General features: G+C 46.4%; 1 long non-coding RNA gene across 2 annotated transcripts in view; it reads left to right on the forward strand.

Annotated features, from left to right (window-relative positions):
• The window catches only part of LOC136047666 (uncharacterized), a 31,389-nt gene extending 18,460 nt beyond the window's left edge, over positions 1 to 12,929 (forward strand). For both annotated transcript variants that reach the window (XR_010622114.1, XR_010622115.1), the window contains 2 exons: positions 7,960 to 8,108; positions 12,790 to 12,929. This is a non-coding gene — a long non-coding RNA (uncharacterized LOC136047666). The remainder of the gene's footprint in view (positions 1 to 7,959; positions 8,109 to 12,789) is intronic.
• The last annotated feature ends 4,164 nt before the right edge of the window (positions 12,930 to 17,093 follow it).

Genomic DNA, 17,093 nt, shown 5'->3' on the forward strand with positions numbered 1-17,093 from the left:
GCAAAGCAGGTACAATCATTGACAAAAGCTCTTACAAGCCGCGCTCTCAGGCTGGAGGCTCCCAGGTATCAAATACTTTGTCAGTCTCTGCAAACTGGTAAATAAAGAAAAGATTCTTCCACATAAATCTTTGGAGCTGATCCTCACAAAGAGTGCTTTCAGCCCGAGCTCCTACTTCAATACACGACGGTTGTGGAAGAGAACAGTGAGTCTTATTTACACATCCAGCAGCAGTTTATGACGGGCACCATCTCATCTCAAGGGTCTGACATATGCATGCATTGCTGTCCAATTTGCAAATTCTTGCATCTAAAAGTTTAATAAGCTCTTCATTTGATTTCTTAATGTTTTTCACAGAAAGTGAACATTTTTCCTGGCAGAGCTGGGGCCGTAAGCTCTTTTATCTGCACCCCATAAAGGGCTGGGATGTCTCTTTGAGTTTGGCCAATAATTTGAAAGTAATCCAGATTTTGTTTTTCCTGCAGGTTTAAATGAAAAGTGAATGTTTTAAGTGGAGGAGTAAGAGGCACATTGAATTTGGAAATATGACCACAGCAGCAGCAGTGCTCTGGAAAAATTCAAGGAGTTATTAAAATCTTTAAAACGCAATTGTTTAGAAATTAGGCACATAGTTTAAAAATGACGTTTTGGCAAAGCTGGGTAACTTAGCCTTCCCATCATATATTACATTAAACCTCTGCCATGTGTCCCGTTGGGATGGCCAAAGCCCAGGACAGTCCCATGGTTGCCCCAAAACCCACCACATGTCCACACAGCAGCACTTGTAGCCGCTGCTGACCAGCCCTCGGGGAGCACTTGGCGATGGATCCTCGATTCCTGGAAACAAAGGTGAGTTTCTGCCCGTGAAGGGTCTGGGTTCTTGGAAACGAAGGCCTCCAAAGGAGACAAGCTTTCTCTCCCATGATAGTGCAAGCATCCTAAACCAAGCTGCATTGAGTTGCTTAAGGCTGAGCTGCTTCTCTCACGCTGGAGGAACAGAAGAACATCTGGTCTTAGCTACTGTTTTTCAACTGGATCATCTTGTGCCTCACTAAAATGAATGAGAAACACATGCAGGCTGTATTTTCAAAAAGTTGTATTTCATTGATGCAACTAAAGTAGTGATTTTCACATGCAATTAGATACACAGATGTAGACAAGCAACAATTTACACACACACTACATTTCCAACGAGGCCCTACGTACATTCCCATATGCTTTACACATGCAAAATATGCACATGGTGAGGAGGCATGGGAAAGTATTTACATGTGCAATTGTATCTTCCCACAGCAATGCCTGGGAATTAGAAAGCACTAACTTAGACAATATTTTGGATGTAAAATCTGATGACACTTTCAATTCTGTTCTGCAGGCCCCACTATAAATAACTCTAATTATTAATTATGATCTGCCTACAACAGCACTTCAGCAGGCACTTCAGCAGATAGGCCAGAGGCAGGGAGCTCAAATCAGCTTCATGTTCTTTTATATTCTGAAGTGTTTTGGAATAGACATCAGTGTCCAGGGCCCATTGGAAGCGTGCTGCATGCAGGCGTCTCCGAACGCTCGATGAAGAGCGAAAAAATGAAGAGCAACACAGTGCAGCCAAACCAACACATTCAGGAGATGCAGGTCCAGACTGTGAAAAATGTTGAGGGTTTATTTTTTTTTTTTAATTTATCTTTTCTAATGATATCGTGTTCCGAAAAGCAATGAAAATGTTTTCTTTATGAAAAACCTAAAAGTACCATTTTAGAGAAAGGCTGTTTCCTAGGACGTGGGCTGAGACTTCGGGAGCCTGCAAGGCCTTTCTGACGCCCTTCAGCCTCCCTGTGTCTGAGTTCTCCTGGAGGAAGGATGGGATCTCTTTGCTTTTTTCTTCCTCAGTGTGTATGAAGATAGAGGCAGGGTGTGGTGAGGTGAAGGTGTGATCGTGGGAGGCAGCAGCAGAATGCTGCACCCAGTGGAAACTGCTTTTTGTCTGCTCGTCTTTTAATACAAAAAGTATGTTCTTTAGAGAGCACGTTGGGCTGTGCTGCGGTGTTGGACAGACCTGTAGGAACCAAACCCTGTTGCCATGAAAGTCTATATTTTTAAAAAGCACGGAGAACACTGAAGCTGAATGTCTTGCTACCATGAGCACAGTGAGCTGGCTCAATCTACCAGCAATCTTCAGGATGAAGAGTGGGGTGGTTTGAGGCTCAGCATGACAACTGTGTGGGGTACTGACCTTGGGGAATAAGACTGGGAGCAGCATTAAGAGCTAATGGTTATCGGTTGAAAGCTGGGGGTGAAGGTGGCACAGGATGGCCATGGAGAGGACAGAAAGCCAGGGGAGAGGTGAGGACCAAGTGGGGGCAAGCTGCTGGGCGAGAGGATGCAGGGCAGGCACGGAGGCAGCTGGGCTGGGGATCCATAAGTCACAGCCACTTGAGTCTCCTGCAGCTGGGGGCTGAGGTGCACCAGCTGGGCACTGGGAGTTACCTGCTTGAGTCCTGGCTGAGAGCTCACAGCACTCCTTTTTCAAAACAGACCATTTTTGTGACCCTTTCAGTCCTTGTTTCTGTTAACGGGCCAAACAAGTTCTAAGTGCCAGCATACTGAAGAAGTGGAAAAGTTAGTTTATAGAAGGGGAAAAAAAGGGGAAGGAGAAGAAAAACAAAACCCAAGTTATTTCACAATGTTTGCATTCCCATGTCTTAACCACAGTATTCCCAGCACGCGGATTTTTATGGTGCATCTGAGAACCAACCACAATGCAAAAGAAACTTCAAAAGGAAAGTCAGGAGGAAGAAGCGTGGAGGGAAGTCAGACAGCAAGGAGCAGAGCATGGCAGCAGTGCTGGGTTTGCTGCTGGCATTGCTCCCCACTCTCCTTCAGTCCCAGCTGGGCCCCAGGGGCAGGAGACCCAGCAAGACAGCCTGCATTAAGGTCAGGGAGGCCTTTGGGAGTATGGTATTTCAGGTTTTTAGTGCCCTTGCAGCAGGTTGCAATAGCAGAACATGACCAAGATATGATAGACGTAGCTCCTTTGTACCTCTGCAGTGATTTCTACTTTGAATAACCGCAATGCCATCTCATAAATACCTGCTACCCCATGTTCCAAGAGCCTGACACCAAGAAAATGTGTTGGCATCAGGATACCTGCAGAAGACCCTGAGCCAATTTGGCTCCTGGCAGGCTGAGCTTGCAGCTGGCTGCGGGTGAATCCAGACAAGCGTCCGTGACAGCAGTCACCCGGGTTGATGTGCGCAGGAGGAGTGACAGAGCTCACTGAAAGGTGGCCAGATGTGATGGAGTATATTCTGAGCAGCTCTTATTCAGGAGTCAAGACTTTCTGGGAAAATTTCCCAAATTAAATGGAAAACTAATTCCTTTAAGCCAGCTGGGCATGACTGACATGACAAATGGTGAAGAGGTTACCTGGAGCCATCACTGCCCAGCCTCTCCTCGGCATGGTCAGCCCTGCAGCTCGTCTTTGGGAAATGACTGGGGTTACTGTGTACCACTAAAAATGTTGCTTCATCCACAGACCAGAGGGAGACTCTCAGCTGCCTGGAAACAGCATAATTTTATCAAGACCATTCAAAAGGTAGCAGGGTGCATCACTGGAGAATCTGGGCCTCTGTGTTCCTGTGCTTTTTTTTTTTCTTTCTTTTTTTTCTGTGGCTGTTTTTATTGCATTACACAGCATCTCACTTAGGGATTCCAATGCCTTTCCCTTGTGGTTTGTATCTAGCAGAACATGCTGCTGCAGGAGAGCACATCATCGGTGTGAGCACTCTTTGTCATAATCTGGCACAGAATCAATATGATTTCTGTTACATTACTGTCAACTTGGCTTCAGCGTGCTGTCTGTGGCATAGTAAATCTTCAGTGTAGGAGACAGGAGATAGTCTTGACCAAAAAGTCAAAAACTGTTATCCCAGTTTATGGGAGGAGAACAGAGCCTTAAAAATACCTGAGATGTTCAAGGAAGTGTAATTCCCAGAGTTGAATTCTGTAGGCATTAAATTGGTGTAACCAGCTTCCAGAAGAGCATCCTGAGCCTCCCAGCTCTGAGTTTTGCAGGTGTGACCAGGGAACGTCACATGTCCATCCTTTCCACCAACGTCACTGTGTATCTGTTAGCGCTCACACTGCATCACTGTGGGATGTCTGAATGTCAGGTGGTCTGTTGAACCCGAGAAGGAGGACATGGAGTGTATTTTGGGGTACATGGTGACACCATTGGCCTGGCACACATCTCCAGGGTAAGCAGTCGCAGTGTGCATGCATTTAGCTGCACCCTGCGCAAGGCTGGCGCAGCTGGGGTATTACACACTCAAGGTCAGTGTGCTAGACAGTAGATTTGCAGTTTGTGCTCCAGTTTCCATCTCAGGCATGTGGGGCTAGCAGCACACATGCTTCGGGAGCGCATACCCTTCTTCCATCTGGGATTTCCAGTTCCGAAGTATGGCAGCTCTGCAATCCTGTTTCATGTCTCACGATGCTGCAGCGCATTGTGGCTTCCCTGTCTGGGTGAGGGCTGTCTTGCCTCTGCCTTTGCTCCCCTGGGAAGCAGTGTTTTATCCCCAGTTCCTTCTTACATATTCCAGCAGCCTGCTTTCCACCCCAGCACCCTCCCCAGGCACACGATAGTGGCAGTGGTCTCTGAGCTAACAAAACATTGGCCCAGGCAATGCCATGGGCAGAAGCTGCAGCCCTTCCCCGCAGCGTTCCCGTCCCAGTGCGGAGCTCCTTTCCTTGCTGAGATTTTTGTCAACACCTTAGCATTATTAAAATGTTGTTTTTAAAGTCAATTTCCTTTTCTTCTCTTTGTAGTTTATAGAGTGTTGCTGAAGAACTTCTCCCAGGCTAAAATGAGGATCAGTTCCAGGTTTCCAATCATATCAACAGTAGGATCGTGATTTATTTCTAAGGTGCTTGTGTAATTGCCCGTACCCCACACACACCTCCAGTTCACACTGAGTTTCCCTGTAGCTAATGAGTCCTCCCAGAGAGGAGGAGGACTGGTGCCCTGAACCCAGTGCAAATGAATGAGCTTCTAAACCAAACCCAGCCCCTTTGAAGACAGCATGTCCCAAAAGCTGTCAGGCCTTGTTGTAAATGTGACAGGCTCAGCTTTCTGAAATAGTTGGTTTTTTTGTGTTTTTTTTTTCCTTTTTTGCCAAGTTTTGCTGGCACTATTGCATTGTTGTCCTATTGTTTTCTGCTGTTGTTGTTCTGGTCAAAGCATTGATGGGTTTGTTTGGCCATTATGGCTTGTTGTCAGTGCCAGCATGTTTCCTACACAAAGGTTTGGCCAGCAAAGCCCAACTTACAGCCCTGAAAGATAATCCTACGTATTTGGACATCTGAATCCAACTCATTTGAGCAATCTGTGCAAAAGCAAAGCAGTACTCCTTGGAGACCTGGAGGAGCTTGGCGGGGTCGCTTGGTACCTCATGAGAGCAGCCAGCTCATCACCAGCCCCACTGGAACCAGGTGGCCCTGGGCTGGGACACGGACCTCCTGCTGCCCCATGCCAACTGCTGAGTGGGTGCAGGCCGCGGGCAGACCGCGTGTGGAGCAGCTTGGGGCTGCTCGTGTCCGGGCAGTCTTTGAACTCTGTCTGAAGTGAGCCGTGCGTTGGCCCCCAATGTAAATTAGAGCAGCCTGGAGACTGTTACAAATTACAAGGCAGCTCTAGCCCAGAGGCAGGCACACATCTGGCCACGCTCCCATCAGGGAAGCAGTGCTGGAGGTATTACTTTGGCTCTGCCTCACAGTCGGACTTCCCTTTACTGGAGTGATCTTCTCAGGGCTGGTTATAACAGGGTTAGAGCTGGGAAGGTACTTTCATGTTTTCTTTTGTGGACATGGTAATCACAATAGAAAGTATTTTCAGCCTGTGTGCCTGGATTCTAGCCTGCAATGCGCCCACTGACCACCTCTCCTGGAATCACCCTTCTGTCCCCATCACCACCAGCTGTCTCCTGGATTCCTTAAAATACAACCTGCCCCAGTACCAGCTGCTTTCCCACATGGGTCGTGGATAAAAACTAGCAAAGTCATGTTCAATTATGGTCCAAGTAATGTGCAGTCTGAGTTCAGACATCCTCTACTGATGTTGCAGAGCCTGTGTGCTGGGCTGAGTGTAGCACAGAGGCTGGAAGGAGGGCAGGCCACTTAGCGTGGGACTCTTCTGCAGCATCACACCATCCCTGCACAGTGTGAGTAAAGATCAAGATTCCTTGATGAATTTTCATGTTGCTATGAACCCTTAGTTGACTTACCTGCACTAACTGAACCAATCCTGAGGATGAAAACTCTTTTAAGTACACTTCCCAATGCACAATGCAAGGGGAAAAGGAAGAACAATGGACAGTGCTCACCTTCCCTGGTGACCCTTGGCCAGGGCACTAGCTGTTCACAGTTCTATTTTTCCCCTATAAATTAAGCCGCAATCAGCCTTTGCACTGGCTTTCTGCTGAGGAGCAAAGGTTTCTTTCTCTTTTCAGTGCCTTCTTATAGCCCAAAGATCTTCACAGGGCAGAAAAAATGACATGCAAAAATTGGGCAGAATTGTCTTTGCTGCATTTTCAGAATTATAGATTATTTAAGATAAAGTATTTCTTCTCATAAGTGTCACACTTAACCTCAGAGATAACTTATGAAGACTTCAAAGTTTGGGATCTGGATAGATGCCCCTGTTGTTGAATCATAGAACTATCAAGGTTGGAAAACAGATCCAAGATCATCCAGTCCGACCATCCACCTACCACCAATATTTCCCAACTCAACCACGTCCCTTAGTGCTACATCTAAATGTTTCTTGAACACCTCCAGGCTGAGAGCTGGTCCCTGTTTCCCCTTCAGCCCACACTCCAAATGCTCAAATGCGGGATATTTCCAGGAAAAGAAAGCCTGTGCAGTTTTTACTTTCTCAGCTTCAGCAAGGAAATAGGATTGTTCACACGAAGGCTGAGTCACTGACCACTGGACTGCACTCTCTGCAATGGGTTTTGGAAGAACGGAGATATTTTAATAACGGAACTTTTATAGACAGGCTTGGATATTTGCAAGATCACTTTAAAAGTGCCACGCAAAGGTAGCATTTTCAGAAACAGCATACATGGAATGAACAGTAATAGAAAAACTTCTTCACAGTGCAGTGACTGAGCACTGGCACAGGCTGCCCAGAGAGGTGGTGGATCTCCTTCTCTGGAGACATTCAAGACCCACCTGGATGCCTACCTGTGCAACCTGGGCTGGGAGCTGCTCTGGCAGAGGGGTTGGACTTGATGATCTCTGGAGGTCCCTTCCAACCCCTATGATTCTGTGAAGTAGTAACAGTGACAGATGATTCTGAAAATGTCAGCGTTTGGGGGGATAATATTGGATTTATCAGATGCTTTTATTTCACTATGGGATTGGATGCCTGATGGCAAATGGAAGCTGGAAAGTGTTCGTTCTCATGTCTCTCCAAAACATGGTATAGTACAGCATCACCTCCCAGCTCTCCTGACCATCTTCCAGTTATTTTTTTCTGGAATTAAGGCTTATCACAGAATCACAGAACTGTAGGGGTTGGAAGGGACCACCAGAGATCATCAAGTCCAACCCCCCTGCCAAAGCAGCTCCCTAGCCCAGGTTGCACAGGTAGGCATCCAGGCAGATCTGAATGTCTCCAAAGAAGGAGACTCCACCACCTCTCTGTGCAGCCTGTGCCAGTGCTCCGTCACCCTTATATGAAGAAGAAACGTTCTGAGGAATTCAGACAGTTTTTACAGAAGACTTCATTAAAAAATCAGTTATAGAGTGTTTTCAGCTCATGTCTGTGAGGTAAATATCAGCACTACGCATGGACATAGTATGTGTGAGATATCCTGCTGGCAGAGGACAGTGCTAGCAGTTGCCTGGCCCCTCTTCTGTGATTTTTACAATCTCTTCCATTCATTTATTTGCTCACAGGTCTGGGTCTAAATTCAGCTGGCAACAAGCCTTGTACAATTCAGCTGACTTCAGCAGGGCTGCCCAGGAGAGCACAACTGGGCCACTTCCATGCGTTTGGTATGCTGTGTGCATGCTGGGGAGCACCCTGGATGAAAGGTGCTACAGAGGTATGAAGAAGAGATTTCTTTGCAAGTGCTGAGGTGGGGCGGGTTGGAGGACTGTGCGTGGCTGTGTCAGCCTAGGGAGTACAAAGTGGCTTCCCATATGGTCAGTTTTTAGGATTTCTCCTGTTTCAAATCTGCATAAATGACCCACTCAAGGAGGCCCAGCTATTAAAAACAGCTGACAACGAAAAAGGGGTAGGTGAACACAAGCAAGCAGCAAGTAAACTATGTAACTGAGCTGACAGATGGCAAATTAATGTTGTCAAATAGAAAGAAGTACATAAAGCTAAGGAGCACTATGACCAGATTGCTTTCTTGCACATGAAGTCTTTAATCATATGGATATCCTTGCTATTTTTACTCTAATGAGATTGGGAAAAGAAAAATAAGACCGAAGCATCAAATTAAAGATGAATTTGCTTTGAATCTGTAAGAAATTGAAGCCCTTGCAGAAACAAGGAGAATTATTTGCCAGGCAACATTAGTGTCACCGATGAACTTGTTTATGCTTCTGAATTTGGACATGTTTATTTTATTGCTAATATTGCTATAGCAAAGAAGTCAGTGAGGGTAGGCCGTCAAACAAAACTGAGTGAAAACTGATGTTTGTGGAAGTTTTTGCCCTGAAGCAAAAGCAAAGAAAAAAAAACAAAATCCCAACAACTTCCACCTTGTCCTTGGGAAAAGAAAAAAAAATAGAAAAAACGTGTCTGTTGTATGAAACATCTTGATGAAATGCCAGTGAGCCAAATACACGAGCATAAAATAAGGGATGTATTTGGCATGTTGTGAGGAAAGAATTCCACTTTGCTTTGTTGCATGGATTTCTTTACTGGTAAGCTTGAGGATGGCTTTTAATCAAGAGGTTAATATGGACTCTGACAACAATTAAGGTATTCACACCTCTGATTAAAGGGAGAATCGGCCTGTATCTGAGCAAGGAGTTCAGTAAACAAATACATCAATCATGGAAAAATATCCCCCAGTATGTGTGTGGTCAGAACAAGCCAGCCAAGGCAGTTAAAAGGAAGCAATTTTCTTCAGTCCTTGGAAGTAGGTAATATAAAATAATCCATAATTAAGTTTAATCGTGGCTTATCAGACCTTTCTAGACTGTGAGCGCTGTGGTTAATGTTTAACATATTACATTTGCTATACGCTTTCTCTGATGCCATTTCATTGATACTGCGAGCCCGTTTTATTTGGAAGTGGCAGATGTGACAACTATGCCTGGAGGCTGAGTTTGTAGCTGATCTGAAGTGGAATAGCTGCAGCAAACTCTGACACAGTGTGGACTAGGTCCTTTGCTAACACAAAATGCGTTTGCTCTGCTGTAGCCGAGGAGCCAGTAGAGGAGTACAACTTATGTAGAAGAGCCTGGCTCAGTCAGCACGCTGTTGCTGTGTGATGGCCGGATCTGAGTCCGCACGTCTTTCTGTTGACTTGATCTAGAAACTACTTCAAGCATTTTCTGTCCAAAGGCAGAGTTACTTTGCTGGAAGAAGAAGACAGAGCTTGGTACCCGCAGGGAAGTGCGGGCACTGGCACTGCTCTCCTTGCCCATTGAGGCCAGACCTGAGTGGGATGACTTCTCCTGCCCAAGAGAGCTGGGAGAGAGTACGGCAGGGACAGTGGTGGCCAAGGCTGTTGTCTTGACCAATGAAGTCTGCTGACCCCCCAGCCTACTCATCAGCAAGCATCACTTGACAAGTATTGCAGAAAGGGGAAAGTCCATTATCCCCATCTGTCTTGTAGTAGGTAAATAGTCGGGAAAGGAATATGGCGTTGGATTTGTGCTGTGTCAGGCTGGCCCACTGCAGGCCACAAGCTCCCAGACTCTGGGCCAGCAGTGGGGCCCATGGGTAACCAGGAGCAGTCTGGCTGCAGCACAGAGCTGTGTGGATACACCTGGGGACAGGAGGAAATGGCTGTGGTGGTGTGGGGGGCACTTCTCACCAAGGTCCAGCTAGCAGCTGTGCCCAACTCATTAAGCTGTCTCTCAAAGGTTTTTTTCAAAGGGGAACAAATTCTTATATTTTCAAATATTTTCTTGTGGTGCGTGGCCAAACCAGCATCGAGAAGTCCCAGAGTAGACCTGAACCTAGTCATCTGTTTTAGCAGATTTTAGCTGAAAGAATAGAAGACTGGATGCTGATTTGGGGTGCTACTCTAATTGCAATCCAGTGGTACTAGTGCCAGGAGAATTGTTCTACTTAATTTTTTATCAGTAACATATAATGTCTCAAGAACATCAGGGTCTCAAGGGCTTTTAATAAATCAGTTCAGGAGTGATGTAGTAACATGATGGTATTCAGGATTAGACAGTCCATCCAGTCCAGTAAGCTCCACTACAAGGTTAGATGGTAAAGTCTCCATCTGACCCTGACCAGTGGGCTGTGACCGTGAGGAATACTTACGAATATCCCCCAAAATATCAGGCTTCTTGCATGTCTCTCAGAGATAATTTTAAGACCAGAGTTGGGTGTGCTTTTCACAAGTGCTGTTACATATTAAGTATGCAACATTTCCTTCAGTAAAACGCCACAGATCTTTTTTCTGAGTGTCTCAGCACTTAGCTAAAGCTGAACAAAGATTTGCAGGCAGAGTGTTTTTTTCCCCCATTTCAGAAAGGAGTCCTGTTTGGAGCTGAGTGGGAACTCTTCATTAATCAAAATATTTCATTTTAATGCTGTCAAATGAATGCTTTTATGTACTGAGATGACATTTAGATAATTTAATTTATAATCTTTAGAAGTGAAAAACACCATCCTGAAAAAGAATGTATAGTTCACTAAAAAAAAAAAGGGGGGGGGGGGGAATAACAAAACTCAGTATTAACTTTGATGAGAAAACTGGAGAAAACATGCTGGGGAGGGGAAACTGTTTGAAACAATTTCTTTGGTGAACTGAGAAATAGGTTACTCCCAGCTCCCCTGTTAGGCAGATGAGAGAATATCTGTAGACTGTTTTTCAAGCCTACCCCCATGGCTTTATGTTTAAATGCTCTTTCCTTTTTTTTTTTTTTTTTAATCCAGGCCATCATTATTTTCCAGGTCCCCTTGAATTCAGACACATCTGGACTTGGGCAGGCCTCCTTCATTTATTTTCACTCTGCACTTGCTGAGCCATGCCAGCACTTTGTGTGAGCGCGTGCATGATTTGCAGGATCTGAATCTGCAAGTGCTGAGCACCTCTGCTTCCACCCAGCATCCGTGCCTCCCCGCAGCGCTGGGGGATCTGCTCCTCATCCTGCAGCTCTGGGTTTCCACGGAAAGTTTCCACCCTAAGACCAGAAATAGAGGCAGGCATGCAGAGAGGAGAACGCAGCGCCGGGTGCCAGACCCCCCAGTTGGGCAGCCTCCTCCTTGGGGTCGAGTTACTCCAAGTGCTTCACGTAGAGCGAATCTCAGTGCAGCTGTCTCATTTTAGGCACGTGCTTAGGTAGTTTGGTGAATCAAGGCTTTGGGTTTCTCAGGATGAGAACTGCTCTCCCTACTCCGGGGAAGCCCATCACGGTCTGACACGGTGGGAAAGGGTTTATTGTTTGGGCTTCAAAGGCTGATCGTGATCCCATGAGAAGAAGCCACCTGCAAGCAGCAGAAGTTGGTCCACTGTCCCCAAAGGCGCAGTGGTTGGGATGTACAGAAGTCCATAGGCAGTGTCCTGAATGACAAAGCCTCAGGAGGTCTCAGGAGTCTCAGCCATCCACTGCCTTCCCCTGCCCTGACCAGAGGGACCTGTGCCTGTCTGGCACCTCTCTGATAGTCCATGGTGCCTTTGCCCGATGTTCCAGCTCTTCCAGAGCTGCAAACATAAAACCAGCTAATAAATAAAGTGTTTGCTATTTCTTTGGCAAAAAGAAGAAAAACTACAAAGGAAACACCTACAATAGTCTTGTTTTGTTTTGTTTTGTTTTTAAACGTGGCTGGATGGGAACTGAAGGTCTATCGCAAAGACGCTTCTTTGGCTTTGATTTGACACTAGATTTCAGTTGGTCCAATGGAATTTCAATGCTATGGCCAAATATAACATCAAATAATGAAAAACTTCAATGGTAAACATTAACACAAACAGGCATCGAGTATATTAAACATCTTTTAGAATGCAACAGGCCAAATCTGCAAATTGGGAACAGGTCCCTGAGCTGGCACACTATAAAAGCAGGCTTCAGTTTGCCATCTCCAGGACCTGTGGATGGAGTACAGTGTATATCTGGGTTAGACTCCATTACATGTTTAGATTAAACTCTGTGTAGCATTGATTCAGCTATTTATTTTGGCTATGAGGAGCTGGTTTTCAACCATGGGTGCCTTAATGGGATGTCCATAGCCCAGGTCTGCATTAAGGGGTCTAAGTGCTTATTTTCTAAGTCTGGATACCGAGGTCAGTGGCTCAACCCAAGCCTTGAAAAGCCAATAACAAAAAAGGGGCCAATTTTTTTTCAAAAGCAGATACCTGCAGTGTGTGCTTTGCCACCTGAAGGAGTCTTTGAGTCTTTCAAAAGTGCAAATGCCCAGCAGCTTCCAGGGGAAGCAGCGTGGTGTGGTTGTAGGGCTGGCAGCCCCTTTCCTCCCTGCGCTGCCTGTAGGGCTCCCACTGTCCCAGCTGCAGTCATTGAGCTGGTCAAGATCTCAAGACCTGTCCTGCTGAAATGGGCTAGTTCCTTTCTCTTTGATTGCTGAAGGTTGGAGTGGTGGCTAACACGTGTGAGCATCACTGTGCTTAGTGCTTGAGGAGGACATTATGTGGAAGCCTGGCTGAGAAACCAGGAGTCTGATGATGGAGCAGAGCAGTGGATTGAGGAATGGTTTTCTTCTCTTCCCAGACACATGTACAGGTAAGTAATAAATACAACAAATTAAATAAAACAACAAAAATAAGTAGGCCCATGAATAAGTTCCTGCCATTAAAATAATTTATTATCTGCAGACCCTATTTGCACATGTACCCTCCATAGCATGCAAAGGAGCATACATGTTGTCTGAGCTCTGTGTCTTCCCGTAGGCAGCTGGGCTGTAGCCCAGTGCCAGCTTCCAGCAGGGTTGTTTTCCCTACTCTGATTTGTAATTACCGATCACTTGGAAGGATGGAGAGGAAAGGCCCGAGTTTGTTTTGTTCCTCGTTTAATAATTTAATTTGTATTCTGATCTTCAAATCCCAATAGCACCATGTGAAGTAGAGAAACTCTGCAGGAGAGGGGGGAGGAGAAGGAAGAGAGGAGGGAGCCAGGGCTTTCTATTTCCATATGGTGAGCCTCTTCTCCTCGCGATCACAGCTTGTCATCTGTCTTCTTTTAAACTTCAGATCCCATGTAAAAATCTTCCCAGCAAAGAATGGGCAATAAATGTGACACAAAGGCAGTCCATGTGAAGAGATTACGTGGCGTAAACATGGAGCATGGTTTTGTTAGAGGTTTTCTTTATATACAGGCGTGGACATGAGAATAAACAGTCCCAGGAATGGTGTATTGCCATAGAGGGCACAGCAGGCAGGAGCTAGCATGAGTGTTACTGATATTCTGGGGAGTTAAGCCTGAATAATCAAAATAAAATAAAATAAAATAAAGCATTTACTTGGCAGATGGAATGATAGGTGCCTTTCCTATCAGATTGAAAGGTCAGATTTAGTGATCACGTGATTGCTGGCTCTTAATTAAAGCTGATGGCCACGATGACTAGCACAGCCCATGGAGCTGCCTCTCTGCCAGCTGGGAGTGCTTGCTGCCATGTTGCATCAGCAGAAGTGAAGGAATTGTTCTGGTGTCAACATGGGACTTTGATCAATATACATGTTGTAGTCCCCTGACTTTCAGGTTTGCACAAACAGAACCACCTTGTGCCTGGTTTTGTGCAGCCCGAATGCTGCTCACAGCCAACACTTTTCACCATCAATTTTGTTGATTTAAGTTAATTTTGCTTTAAAAAAAGATGGTTTATAATCTTAGCGTACTGCCAGCACCTCTGCAACTCATTACTTGCATGCCCTCAAGTTGCATTCCAGTGCAGGTGATAGGGTGTGAGGACAGCCCTTGCTGCATCCCTTGTGTCATGGAAGCTCAGGGCATCAGATCTCTGTAGGGAGCTCTCATTGTCGTCCTCTTGCTGAGAAGGGTCTAATCTTGCAGAAAATACTGTCTTTCTCCAGTCTACAGCTGTCACCTCTTTGCTTTTCCCATGGCCATGCTGTGGAGAAGACAGAGGAGACAGAACCAAGAAGCACAAGATTCAGCTGATGGTGCATCAGTCCACCTGGGTGAAGTGCTGTTGGTACCAAAGCCATTTGTTAGCTATCCGCTAGGAGCTGGGGCAGAGCTGCTTGCACAGTGCCCTCCCAGCACTTAGCAGGTGCTTCTCCTCCTTCTTTCTCCTTCCTCTTCTCCTTCCTCTTCCTCTTCCTTTTCCCCTTCCCCTCCCCTTCCTTTTCCTGTTCCTTTTCCTCTTCCTTTTCCTTCTTTACCTTTTTCCCTTCCCCTTCCCCTTCCCCTTCCCCTTCCCCTTTCCCTTTCCCTTTCCCTTTCCCTTCCCCTTCCCCTTCCCCTTCCCCTTCCCCTTCCCCTTTCCCTTTCCCTTTCCCTTTCCCTTTCCCTTTCCCTTTCCCTTTCCCTTTCCCTTTCCCTTTCCCTTTCCCTTTCCCTTTCCCTTTCCCTTTCCCTTTCCCTTTTCCTTTCCCTTTCCCTTCCCCTTCCCCTTCCCCTTCCCCTTTCCCTTTCCTTTCCCTTTCCCCTTCCCCTTCCCCTTCCCCTTCCCCTTCCCCTTTCCCTTTCCCTTCCCCTTCCCCTTCCCCTTCCCCTTTCCCTTTCCCTTCCCCTTCCCCTTCCCCTTGCCTTGCCTTCACCTTCATCTTCACCTTCCCTGCATGCATTCAGGTCCCCTCATGCAATACCCGCTGCCTGCAAACCCAGGATTTCATCCTGGTAGTGAGACCATGAGGCTGCAGGAACCACTGCAGGAACTGCTGCAGGAAACCCAGCGGCCGGAGCAGCCACCATGGGCTGTGCCAGAGTTTCCCAATGTCACCGCTCTGTTCTGATGAAACACTATACGTAAAGATATAGGCAAAGCATTATGCTCACAGCCGTTGCCAACAAGTTATGTTTTAATGTAATTTAACTGTAATCTCAGAGTGTTTTTGTTAGCTATAATTAGTAAAATATGTCTGTTTTCTGTGTTCCTTGAAGACGTCTGAACTCCTGCCAGTTCCCTATAGTTTTCCTGACATGCAGTGTAACAAGCAGACCACCAAAATGTATTTACCAATAACTGTTTATTTACATTCCATGAAATCTAATAACATTTGCTGCCTTCATTCGGGATAAATGCTGGCCAAAGTGTAAAGCATAAAAAAAATAAACACTGACAATTTCTAACCCAGTCCACAGAATATTTTTGCTCCATTTGCCCTGCCTGTTAGCATTTTGGCATTCTGCTGTTTGGAAGCTGAAAAAAAAATTAAAAAAAATAAAATAAAAAATAAGAAGTTGAAAACGTTCTGTAATGTATTTTCCTGTTCAGTCCAGAACCTTGCAGAGATTTCCTGGGCATTTCATTTCTCATTTCTGAAGTCTGCACGAGGTTGGTATTTCATTTCTTTGTTTTCAGCTCTCATGAGTGTTTGAAACCATATTGCAGAGAAAACGTCCAGGGCAGCAGGCTGTAAGGGTGGCTGGTGCTGCACTGGTGCCAGTGTAAAGCAATCCTCGCAGCCCAAGAGCTGTTGGTTTTGCTGGTGTAAAAATAGTCAGAAATAGGTCTGTATCTGGTTATTAACCAACTCTGCTCTTGTTCAAGAAAAGCATAACCGAGGGCAGAATTGTCATCTCAGATCTTCAGCAGGTTCCTCTCCTCCCTGGTCTGCTTCTGCTTAGAGCAGCACAGACTGAGATGGTGCGGGGAGGAGAGGTCCCACACAGCTGTGGGAGGGATCCACAGCTGGCAAAATCTGATGCAACCCTGCTAATGTCAGCGGTGTGCCGGGGAGGGGCTGCTGTTTGAGCACCACTCTGCAACGCCAACATGCTCACCCAGACAGCATTAGCCAGGGCTCATCCCTGAGGGCACCGCGAGGCCATCGCCAGGTGGGATTTGGAGGCGGCCAGAGTTCACCTGCGCTGATCTGAGCGCTGTGCAGCAGAGAGGATGGAGAGGCTGAATGTGTTTGTGTCCCGTCCTGGCAGAGAGTGCTTGAAAAGCTCATCCATTTGGCAGAGGTTCCTGCTGCTCCGTGACCACACCAGCACCCAGACCCTGTTGTGCCATGCTGCACAGCCCTGCTGCACGCCTCGCTCGGGGCACAGCTGCAGTGCAGGCCAAGCCCTTGGGATGAGATGGACTTAGGAAACTGGGTCAGAGACACGTCAGTGGGATTTGGGAAGGCAGTGCTGTGCCGCAGCAATTCGTGGGGCACAGGGAGATGACGCCAGTGCAGTGTGCTTGTGCTCCTAGAGGAGCCCCCAGCACTGTGTGAGGCCGTGGCACTTCTGAAGCTTTGGGGAACTCGTTTTTAAAGCTGCCTAAGAAGCAATCCCCACCGTGTTTTGTTCCTGGTTTAACTGGTAATTTAAGGCAGAGGCCACTTGCATTTTTCTATATGCTGTCAGTTAAGGAGCTCTACACACGGAACATTAAGAACTTAAGCCTGAGAATAACAGAGTCATTGGGGGAATTATGAGCTGTCCCATTCTGTGGTGGAGACCATAGGAGACCTTCTCAGCTACGAGCCTCCAAACCACTTTGAGCTCCCTGGCTCTGTACTCACTTAAATTGAGAGTAAAACTTTCCCTGACTTCAAATGGGAGCAAAACGTGAATGATTTTAAAGAACTTTGAAGCATTCCAGGCTCAAAGACAATACCCAGCCCGTGCAAAAGCAGGTGTTGGTATGGGATCACGAGTCCATCCTCAACATCTCCCTCTAAACACAGCCATGGTGGCATGCTGTTTTCTGTTGCTGACATATTGCCCATCTGCCCAAGCTTCTGACAGAGCTCAAC

The sequence above is a fragment of the Cyrtonyx montezumae genome, unplaced genomic scaffold (assembly GCF_038088225.1).
Source record: "Cyrtonyx montezumae isolate F1298 unplaced genomic scaffold, pur_monq_1.0 scaffold_18, whole genome shotgun sequence".
NCBI lineage: Eukaryota > Metazoa > Chordata > Aves > Galliformes > Odontophoridae > Cyrtonyx > Cyrtonyx montezumae.